The sequence below is a fragment of the Periplaneta americana genome, chromosome 6, assembly GCF_040183065.1.
Source record: "Periplaneta americana isolate PAMFEO1 chromosome 6, P.americana_PAMFEO1_priV1, whole genome shotgun sequence".
NCBI lineage: Eukaryota > Metazoa > Arthropoda > Insecta > Blattodea > Blattidae > Periplaneta > Periplaneta americana.
Window position 1 is genome coordinate 8,572,673 of NC_091122.1, and position 9,828 is coordinate 8,582,500.

Here is a 9,828-nt window from a genome sequence, read left to right on the forward strand (position 1 = left end):
TTCTGTAAAACAATATTTTCCCGAATTCTTGTAATATGATTACTTATTTATGCACTCTTCATCCCCCTATTATTTATTCGCTCGATTTCATACTCTCTCTCGCTATCATAATATTAATACTCGATCACAACGCGATAACACGCTAGAAATTCCACTTCACACATCATCTCTGTATTCCTCATCCTTCACTGTTGCTACCTCTCGTCACTGGAACTCTCTGCCGCCTGAAGTCAAGGGCTGCCGAACATTGAATTCTTTCAAATCCAAGTTAGAAAATTATCTTATGACGAGTTGCCAAACTAACTTACTATTATGACAAGTGTTGTATTGCATGTTTCCACGTATTCACATTTTTTTTTTATGTTCTAATGATATTCAACTTATTTTATATTTTTGTTTTCATATTTTCCGATAATGTTATATCTCTAATGTGATAAGTTGAGCTATATATAATCTTAATTTTCCTTATTGTGTGTACTTAGAAATATTGTATTCACTGTATACTTTGTACTGCACTATTTTATTATTATTATTATTATTATTATTATTATTATTATTATTATTATTATTATCATCATCATCATCATCATTATTACTATTCTTATTTATTATTACTATTCTTATTTATTATTATTATTATTATTATTATTATTATTATTATTATTATGAATAATTGTCTTTTTTTTGTATGCCTCATTTATTTTGACCTGCTGTTCACATATTATTATGCTTTTTTCTTTCTTTCTGTATATTATATATTATGTCCGATTTCTTCTTATTTGTTGTTTATTTTTTATTATTATTATTATTATCTTATTCAGTTCTGTGTGTAAAATTGTAGTGTAATTTGTAAATTTGTAGTGTTTTTGTAACGCAGTCTTTACTCCTGGTTGAGTGTTAGAGAAGGCCGTATGGCCTTAACTCTGCCAGGTTAAATAAATCATTATTATTATTATTATTATTATTATTATTATTATTATTATTCTGGCCAATCTACGATATCGCCCAACATCACACACGGGACTGACGTTTGATTTAAATTTCTTTATGCTTAGATGGGTTAAATGAGGGGATAGCTAAGTGACATTAAGTCGAGTATGTGACAAGGTTAGTAAGTCAGTTGAGAGGATTATTTAAGTGATATGAGACCGAGGAATAGTGCAGTGTGGGGAGATACCGGAGTTTCACCTTTATTCTTTATATTCTTATTCCATTCGGTTTAAGACAAACGTCGGTACACGCAATGCTGGCTTTTCTACAGCACGCGATACCGAAACTTTCAACTTGGGTTACGTTAGGTCAACTTCGCTCGCAAATGTTTAAGTCTGCGAAGCTGAAGTTTGATTTCGTGGTATCATGATTATAAAAACTAATTACAATAATACCCATACACTATACCTTTCTATTAATGAGACTAATGCACGAATCTAATCTAGATTAAATCATTATATAACAAGTAGGCCTACATTCCAAACATGCACATTTATAGCTGTGAAAATTTATTGCAGTAATTTTCTTTGAAAAATTTGTTTGTGCAGTCATACGCAGCAAATGTAGGCATCTTGAAATTAGTTGATTTACGAATAAAAACGACGATGTAACACCAAGCGGCAGCAGATGTTTTGGTAGCATCATGATGGCGACTGTCCGCAAGCGCGGCTTCACCTCCAAGCTGTTTTTGTCTACTCCGTGTCTTTGTGCTCCTTGGGACGAAAAGTCGCACTACGTGATTTCGCCATACTCCAACAACTCATTGCCACAATGAGAACAAATAACGAAAATAAGGTGACAAACCACATCAAAATTTTACAAAACACTGGCAAATCCAACACTCCTGAATCAGAGACGTGGACACTTGCGAAATAGCATATCAAAAAGAATAAAAGGAACAGAGATTAAGTTACTTTGGCCTCTGACAGGACATAGGCTACTGCACAATAAGAAAATATCACATTCGCAAAAAATTAAAAATTGTAAATGTTATCGACAAAATAAAAGCAAGTATGAGCTTTATCACCTTAGAATGCCATCAAAAAAAAATCCCACAGAAGATCTTAAGTTATATAGGATGTAACCAAAAAGTATGTCAAAACTTTAGGGGCATATTCCTCACACATAGAGGATGAAAAAAATGTTATATGAACAGTGGTGTGGAAACGCTTTATTTCCTTGTTACAGCCCTTTTCTTACAACTCTGCTTACATTGTATGATGCGTACATTATGAAATGAAAATAGCATACCAAATGAAAATCTCTTGCAGGAAGTGTTCAAGATGGTTCCCGTTAGCATGAATATAAGCATCAGCCCATCGTCGCAATGAATCTCGGATGCGCTGATGTATCCCTTTAGAATGTCGTTTTGTCTCGCAATCTTTCAAAATACGGGCTCGAAGACTCTTGTCTTGAACCGAGGCTCCATTTACAAACTCTTTTAAGTGACATAACAAATAAGTCCATACAGTTTAAGTCTGGAGATCGCAGGAATCAAGGTACTGGACCATCTCTACCTAGGCTATCCGTCTGTCACAGAACCTTTGCTTTAGAAATGGACGGACATTGACACCGAAGTGAACAGAAGCTTCATCGTACATGAAGTATTGCTAACGGCACATGGTGTAACAGAACAGTTAAGGTGTACTCTAAGAACTCTTTGTATTTTTCTCCGATGAGCCTGGGTGGAAGAACATCAGGTCCCACGAACAATGCCGGCCCAAACAATGACTATATCCATATTAGAGATGGGTAAAAAATAACACAACAGTTATTTTGGAACTGCTCCGGTCTCGGAACGCGAGATTCTCTTGGTCCCGAGATTACCGATACTAGATCACTCCCGACAGTATCGGAGGTCTAGACGGGACTGTAGTAATGATAAGAAAGCAATATCGCTCGGACCGTGCTTCTATAGGAAGCATTGGCTTATACATTTCTCGGTTCTTCAAATATATATCATGTCGTAGCTCCTATAATACAGAGCGTTCGCCTACGGGTGGGGCCAGGAAAGCGGCGTCGCTTGCGGGAATCGTCTATCCGTAAGCTTCCGCTTTCTATACTAATAGCATGCACACGAGAATTTTTCTACGTAGTACTAAACTTGTTATAGGCGATGTTGGAATTGATGTCCATCTGAATCCACACATTTCTGGCGTTTTTAAATAAAATTATCATTCGCACGAATAAGTTCGTATTCGGCAATTTTCCTAATCTCTCTTGTTATATTCGCCTTCAATTCATCTATGCTGTGAGGATTATTCCTATAGACATTATTTTTTAGAGTTCCCCACAAATAAAAATCGCACACTGTAAGGTCGGGGGAACGTGGCGGCCATAAGTCCTAAGAAATAATCCCTTCTCCAAAAACGTCACTTATATCGTTCATGGATTCATGGGCTGTATGGGCTGATGCTGAATCTTGTTGGAAATACCCATTGAGTTTCTCATTATCTGATAACATTTGGAAAAATGACGCGAGTATTAGAGTGCGATATCTTTGTGCATTTACTGCATCCTGAAATAAAAAGGGCCCAATAATTTGCTTCCCTGTAACATCACACCAAACGCCAATCTTTTCGTCATGCAATGGAAACTCATGAATTAAATGGGGATTCTCTGTACTCCAATACCAATTGTTCTGTGAGGCAACATAACCTCGTAAATGAAACCACGCCTCATCAGAAAAAATTATTAAATGAGGATCCACCATACCGTCCAAAATACTTCGTAAAATCCAGTTACAAAACTGAACTCGTTTTTCATCGTCTCTAGGCCGTAATTCATGATCGATACTCACTCTGTAGGGTTTTAATTTTAAAAGTTTAGCAGCAGTGAAGACTGATGTTTTTGAAACACTCACTTCCTGTGAAACACGTCTTAGAGATTTATTAGGAGAGCGTGTAAATGATCCACTGATTTCATCAATTTTTTCTCCCGTCAATACTCTTCGTTTTCGCTTAGGAATTGTAGCATTTAGCGATCCTGTTGTCCTTAACAAGACGTCTAACTGTTTCTCTTCCCGGAATTGGAGCACCTGGATATTTCACTTCAAATTGCCTACGTACTTCTCTATGTGACTCTGTTTTCACATATGCATCTTAAATAAAAACTCTCTGTTCAAGCGTGAATTTTGCGTTTTGCATTCTAAATAAACTTTACACACGCTCAATATTTAAGCAACTGTGTCAAGAAACTACACTGCGACATCTGGCTCACAACTGATAACTTGTCGACCTTGATTATCGAGCGTGTCTCAACACCTGCGCGCACAAAGCGACTATCAACACATGCCCCTTTGCTGGCCCCACCCGTAGGCAAACGCTCTGTACTTAATCAATCACGTTGTAATTTTTTGGATTGATAGCTCAATGTCTAAGGAAAGCATTGAAAAAGAAATCGAACTGAAAATCTTTTTTGGAAAGTGAAAAAAATCGTTCAGACTTCGCCTTTGGTAAGCGGCAAACTTTTTTGTTTTTCACGTTAGATGGGGGGGGGGGGGTCAAAGCGAGAGAAATGTTGAGAAAGGATGGAAATTACTTTTAAAAGTGATGGCCACTCAAACTCTTTACTGGTTCTCGAATAACGGCGAGTTAACCTGTTAGCGCAGGACTCATGTTTCAACGGTTTTTCCGTAAAATTTGTACGGAACCCTTCAACGCATGAAAACCCGTTATTGTACGGATAGTATTAAATGGTATTTTAATATTGGTAGTTGAAAATGAGGCTATATAGTCCAAGAACGTTTACACTTTACAGTAATTAGGCTATCTTTTATAGCAACTAAATAAAAAAAATAGTTTGTAACACAATGATATGAAACATGAAAATATTAAAAGCTGGTTCACAATAAACCGGGAACGGAAACGGCAACGTGAACTAGAACGGAAATACTGTTAAAATAAATGTATTTTTTTTATTATCCAATGTAATAAACCCTATTTCACCCTGAGGTATATTAGGGTTATAGTTGACATCAAAAATACATATTTTATAAGCAATAAACAATAATAAAATTATAATAGAAAATTGTGATTAAGGTTACAATTCACATTAATTATGTACAAAATTGCACCTTAATGAAAGAATGGATCGTTTCATAAAGCCTCAAGACATGTCTCTATATTTATATCTAATGGTAATAGGAAGAAATATATATATATATATATATATATATATATATAGCTATTAAACATGTTGTTTTAGAAGCAATAAATAGCTATACTAAGAGATGGCTTAAAATTTGCGAATTAAATACATTATTTAGTAACAACAATTGGCAATAATCAGGTATTACAAGAAATGGCCCAAAATTAGAACTCAAATGCCTAATTAAAATAAAAATTACAACCAATAGTGCAATTTTATAGTATGCGAAATTGAAGACTTACAGTTTCATTATAGTTGATTAGAACTAATACGTTTTTTTTTCGGAATAATTTAACATTTTACAGTTTCACGAATATTCTATTCAAAAATGAAATGAAATGCTTATATGATTTACAGTTGGTAAGTATATTGGTTAACGGTTTGGTAAACGTATAATTTAAAGTGTTCAGTAACAACTCTCGTATCTTTCACTGCAAAAGACTGGAAAATCATATAATACATGTTTGACATCTTGAGATTCCTCCCCACAAATGCAAGTTGCATCGTCTTTAATATGGAATCTATTTAAGTATTCCCCGAATTTTCCATGCCCAGTCAAAAACTGTGTCAGTGCGAAATTTGGCGTTATTACTTTACATTTATTACGATCATAGACCGTTGGAAACTATAGCTCTTTTGTAAGAATTCCCTTATCACTATTGACCCATCTTTCGTTCCATTCTTGCATACAATGTTCTTTGGCTACTTTTTTTATATAGGATATCAGACATAAATTGTACGACAGTGGCACATCAGAGTTGGCTGCCATCTTTGCCAATTCATCGGCTCTCTCATTTCCAACTATCCCAGTATGCCCTCTGACCCAAGTTATACAAATATGAACGGCACTTTTCATTATTAAAGTTCTTATCTCTGAGGCTATAATGTTAGCCGTTATATTTATCATTAATTGATATTACTGCTGACTGCGAGTCACTGTGAACGCAAGCGCTGTAACCAGACTGACTACAACATTTGATTGCTTCTCGCAAAGCTAATAGTTCCGCCTGAAACACCGAGCACTCTGAGGAGAGTCTGAAGATGGCTGAGGTGTGTTCGCTGTCGTTCCTGTAGGCGACAAAGGCACAACCTACTTTGGCATTTTGATTCGACAGTTTACCCAAACGCGATCCATCTGTATAGATCAAACAGTCATGGGAATCTGCATCACAAATTTCTTTGAGACAGGGTATGTTTAAAGATGGATGCGCTGCCTGGAGAGGATTTGCTGGTTCTTCTGCTCGGAGATGTGTCAAAAACTGAGGGATTTTTCGGCCTTGTTTTATATTGCTGATGTTTGCTTTAAGTTCACCAACCAAATATAATGGTTCAATATCTGCTATAACCTGAGAGGCTGCAGTAGATATTGTACGATATCCTCGGATGATTCGTAAGAGATATCCTCGTTGAATCTGAGACAGTTTTTCTTGCGTCCATTTTTTCTGCAATATATGTTGAAATGTTGCCACACAGTAAAGAACCATGGGTTCTACTGCTCCCCGATATATTATCTTTAGTACAGAGGAGTTAAGGCCCCATGTGGGTCTAGTTGCAGCAGAGAGAGCAGAAAGTAGCTTGTTAGCTTTACCAGCAATGTGTTGAAGATGTGGACGGTAAGTCAGGCGCTTAACTAGGACTATGCCTAAGTACTTAAGTTCATCAACTAGTACAATGCTTGTGTTATCCATAGAGATGCTTATCGGTCCTATTTTTCTTTTCCTTGTAGTTAGCATTGCTGATGTTTTGGACGCATTCAAGTTGAGTTTGTTTGTCTTGCCCCACATGTGGACGGCCGCTACTGCTTCATTGGCTATGTCCTCTAAGTGCCTAAATGTGCTTGATTTTGCAAGTATTAGAGCATCGTCGGAGTGAGCGTGCAAATGTGAGCATTGACATTCACATTCCATGTTAATTTTTAGATTTATCTGAGGAGTATACGTGCATTATAAGAATGTAAGTTTTAATTTTAATGCTCATTTTTCACAAGTTTGTTTGTCTTTTTATTCAAAAGGAATATTTTTTCAACTTTTTTTATACAAAACTGAAATTTTCAGATATAGGTCTAGGCTTATTTATTTAGTTGCCTTACAGCAACTAAAACAATGTTTTCGTAAATGTAATACACCGTAAATACCCATAGCCTACGTATTACTGAAGATAGTGTATTACAAATTTTGAAACTATTCGTATGGGACATTAATGTTTGTAAGTAAATGAATTAACAAAGCAACTACTGTTTTCTTAGTGGGTTATTTTACGACGCTGTATCAATATCTCTGGTTATTTAGCGTCTTGAGATGGAGGTGATAATGGCGGTGAAAAGAGTCCGGAAGTTACCCAGCATTTGCTCATATTGGATCGAGGAAAAAACCCCGGAAAAAACCTCAACCAAGTAACTTACCCCGACCGGAAATCGAACCCGGACCACCTGGTTTCGCGGCCAGACGCGCTAGCCGTTACTCCACAGCAACTACTGTTACATCATAAACAAAAGATATATGTCCATGTGTTGTAAAAACGTCAGCTCTGTAGCTTCAGCAGGTTTCGAGAAAATAATTTAATATTTGATGATAGGAAGTTGCTCACTAATATCACCTTAAAAGCATAATGCGATAAGAGTTTTGTTATGTAATATTAGTTACACTTAATACATTATATATAGTACCTAGGTAACTTTGCTTTGTACTATAATATTGTTTTGATTAGTTTATTGATTACTTTTATAAGGCTAAAGATACCACCAAGATCAATTCCAACTTATAATGTCATACTCAATCCTTTCTTTTTGGATATCACTATCTTTATGAAAGATGTGTTTCATCCACTTAGTACAGTATAGTTGTAGGTACTATGGGATTTACGTGAATATTCCTTCTTAACTCTTTATTGTGTTATTAACTTTTAAAATACAGCTACAATATTAAGAAATTGGTGTTAGTGCTTCAGTTTTACAGACATTATCAAGTATCAAATAGAAAGAAGCCAAGAAAAAAATAACGACATAAAATTTCACGTTCCGTTTGAAGTTTGTGCACCACTGTTTTCTTAAGCCAACAGGCTGCTTATTCCTTCTTCCATACCTAGCGCGTGATGCCCCCGCACGACGTCAAGATCAGAAAAATGCGCTTGCTTTGACATCACTGTCCTAGATCTTCAATAGGTGATCATTCAAATGTCTCTTGTAAGACGCGCAGTTTTGCATGGGAATTACTCATAAAACAGCGATTTATATTACAAGCATGTTTTCGTGCAGTTCTGAGAGTTCGAGGTCGAGGTACATTCCTTGTGAGCACAAACATTCCTGTGACTCAATTTCAAGTATAGCGACAATATAATACAATTTCAGATATTGTATACTCTGGGTGCGAGAGGCTTTATCTTGATGGATGTTTGCAATTGAGGGACTCACAGGCAATCATTCTCATGGGAGCAGATAAAGTTTTTTTTTTTTCTTCCACCATGTTCATAATGACAAAACAACTGCTTATAGAAATTTTGGCAATTACGAGGGCCGTCCAGAAAGTAAGCTTCCTGGGAAGGAAAGTACAATTTCATGGAAAGGTTTATTGGTACAGATACAGCAGTTGTTGAGCTATTGTTCAACAAATTCCCTACTGGAATTGAAACATTTGTCATACCGTGTCATCAACTTTTGTATCTCTTTGTCGTACAAGTCTGCCATCCGGGATCGGAACCAGTGTGTGACAACCATCTGTACATCACTGTCGATCCAATGTTGTCTCAACTTCCGATTGGAAATATGTTGAAAAAAAGATTACAATTGCTGTATCTGTCCCAATAAATTTTCCAATGAAATTGTGTTTTCTTTCTGTAAACGGCCCAGGGAATCTTACTTTCTCGACGGCGCTCGTAATAATTATCTTCGAGTGGCCAAAGTTTGTATAAGCATTTGTGTTCACATTATTAACACGGTGGAAGAAAAAAATGAACTTTTTCAACTGCCTCATGAGAATGTTTGCTTGTCAGTGGAAAAGGGACCCATGGCACAAAAACTAAATTTTGTGGGAGAAGCATTTACTTCTGTCGGATTATCGAAGAAACTATAAATCGACAGCATGGACGCCTTTTCCACCGAGCCCCTCAATTCATTAATTAGTCAGGCAAGAAAAATATATTCAACTAGTAGTTTAATTAGCGCCGATGAGATCGGTGATAGCTAGATGGTATTTGGAGAGATGAGACCGAGGATTCGCCATAGATTACCTGGCATTCGCCTTACGGATGGGGAAAATCTCGGAAGAAACCCAACCAGGTAATCAGCCCATGCGGGAGTCAAACCCACGCCCTAGCGCAACTTCGGATCGGCAGGCAAACGCCTCACCCGATTGAGCTACACCGATGGCTTATCAATAGTTGCAGTGGCAGTATTTTATTTGACGACTAAGCGGAATGAACTCTCATTCTTATTCCTCTCCCTGAGGAGATGTTACGTATTTTATCACCCTCTACAATCCAATTACCTCAACCGGCCTTAAACTCGCGAGCTCCAGCTTCAATGGTATCATGGCAACCGCTACACCACCGATGACGAACAGGCAATGTCATGGCAGTACCATGAACTGAATTAGTTTTAATCACGTAACACTCATAACGAGAAAGTATGTGTCATCTTCGTAACACTCCTTCCCTTTTCATTAATCTATAACAGCAATATCACAAACTGCACAT

The 9,828-nt window shown here is 36.7% G+C and overlaps 1 long non-coding RNA gene across 1 annotated transcript in view; it reads left to right on the forward strand.

The window, feature by feature from the left end:
• Window positions 1-9,734: 9,734 nt before the first annotated feature.
• The window catches only part of LOC138702178 (uncharacterized), a 4,464-nt gene continuing 4,370 nt past the window's right edge, over window positions 9,735-9,828 (forward strand). The window contains exon 1 of the long non-coding RNA XR_011332793.1: window positions 9,735-9,828. This exon is cut by the window's right edge and continues 212 nt beyond it. This is a non-coding gene — a long non-coding RNA (uncharacterized lncRNA).